General features: G+C 52.6%; 1 pseudogene; it reads right to left on the reverse strand.

Annotated features, from left to right (window-relative positions):
- Positions 1-312: 312 nt before the first annotated feature.
- LOC108293108 lies at positions 313-1405 on the reverse strand (annotated as a pseudogene).
- Positions 1406-1678: the final 273 nt, after the last annotated feature.

Here is a 1678-nt window from a genome sequence, read left to right on the forward strand (position 1 = left end):
CCTATCTCCTGTCTCTCTGGACACCTTCACCTGTGAGGACTATTAGCATTCTCATTTGCCATTTAATTTTTTTCCCCATTTTTTTTTTTTTTTGAAACAAGTCTCACTAAGTGGAAAAACAATCTGTGGAAGCCTTGACAAGTTTAATAAAATCGAGACCTTGAGGGAATCCACTGGGCAAAATCTCCAATATCTATATATGGAGAAGGGGCTGTATGAGAAAGCACAAAAACTGATGATGGAGAGAACTGTGTCATCTAATCCCTGCATGAGCTCCTCTGACCGTGAACCACAAAGCAGGCCGAGTAAAGCCTAACTTAGACGAACTGTAGTCAGAGGTGCTCCAGGTATGTAGATGACCCGAAGGTGGTCCTCCTCGTTGACCCACACTAGGAAGGTCTTACTGTCATTGTGCCAGATGCCGCAGGCTCAGGCGTCGGGCCAGTGGAGGGCCATGCCGGAGGCCAGCAGCAGGCGTGACACGGGCTTGTCAAAGAGGAAGTGGGCGGCGATGAGCTGCTGCAGCTCCGCCTCGGTCATGCTCTTGGGCGCACAGTACCCGCCCGCCAGCTTGCAGTCCAGGCTGGACAGGGCTTCCACCGCGAGCTTCTCCATGGTGCCGCGCTTCCCCATGCGCACCCAAGAGCTCAGGGCGTAGGTGGGGTCCAGGTCGTCGCCGTCCTGCAGGTTGCCGGGGTTGAGGTCGGTCTTGTGCTCATCTTGTGCTCAATGTGAGACTTGGAGGAGACAACTATCCAAACTGTATCATTTCTCTTCTTGCCTTGTCCTAATAAAGGAAGGAAGTTACTTGTAGTGATAAAGGCCTTGGTTTTCACTTCGTTGTCTGCTGCCTATTGAAATGGGTCAGAACATAAAAGGGTTTTTCTGAGGAAAGGTAAATGCTTGGAAAAGTTCCTGTTTCTGACCCTTTGAGATGAGCTCACAATGAGAATTTGAGCTACACTGTGCTAATAGAGTCCATGAGCTTCCTGGTGTCCAGTAAGGCGTAAGTCACCTTCCTGGTGACAGGGCAGCATATTCCACTCGAGTGAGTCATTGTGTAAAACACATTTGAGGCACAACTCTCATTACAGTTGTAGCCGCCAGGCCGGTCCTCCATGATGGGGTCGAAGAGATCCTCGAACGCTTCCTAGGACTCCTCGTCGCTTGCCACGCAGCCCACGGTCAGGACCTATGGGTGGCCCGGGTTGTCCACGCCTGTCTGGATGATGCCGTCCAGCGTGAAGCCGCTCGCAGTGCTCTTGGCGCGCAGCTCCGCGCACAGCTCGGGGTCGGTACGTGGTTGTGGCTGCTCAGGTCGGGGAAGCGGTCCTCAGCCCGGAGGCGCAGCTTCAGCGTGTTGTGGCTGTTGGAGAACAGCATGGCGGCGGCGGGGGCGGGGCTGGGGGTGTTGCATCCATCCGCAGCTCCGGGTGCTGCACAGGCGTCACTAGAACCGCTGTTCCGCTTGCCACTTCAGTGGTTTTGATTATTCCAACATATATATGGTTTCTGTCCAGTGAGCTCTCTCCACTGAGTTCTCCTTCAGTCAATGTTCTGCCCTCGGTCTTGAGAAAAGTAACAATGGAGAGAAACTTTAAGCATGTTGTGTATGGGTTACATCCTTGAGTCAGTGTTCTTTCCTTATACTAGGGAGTGTCCCACTTCCCCCAAAATT

The sequence above is a fragment of the Cebus imitator genome, unplaced genomic scaffold (genome assembly GCF_001604975.1).
Source record: "Cebus imitator isolate Cc_AM_T3 unplaced genomic scaffold, Cebus_imitator-1.0 Scaffold523, whole genome shotgun sequence".
Taxonomy (NCBI): domain Eukaryota; kingdom Metazoa; phylum Chordata; class Mammalia; order Primates; family Cebidae; genus Cebus; species Cebus imitator.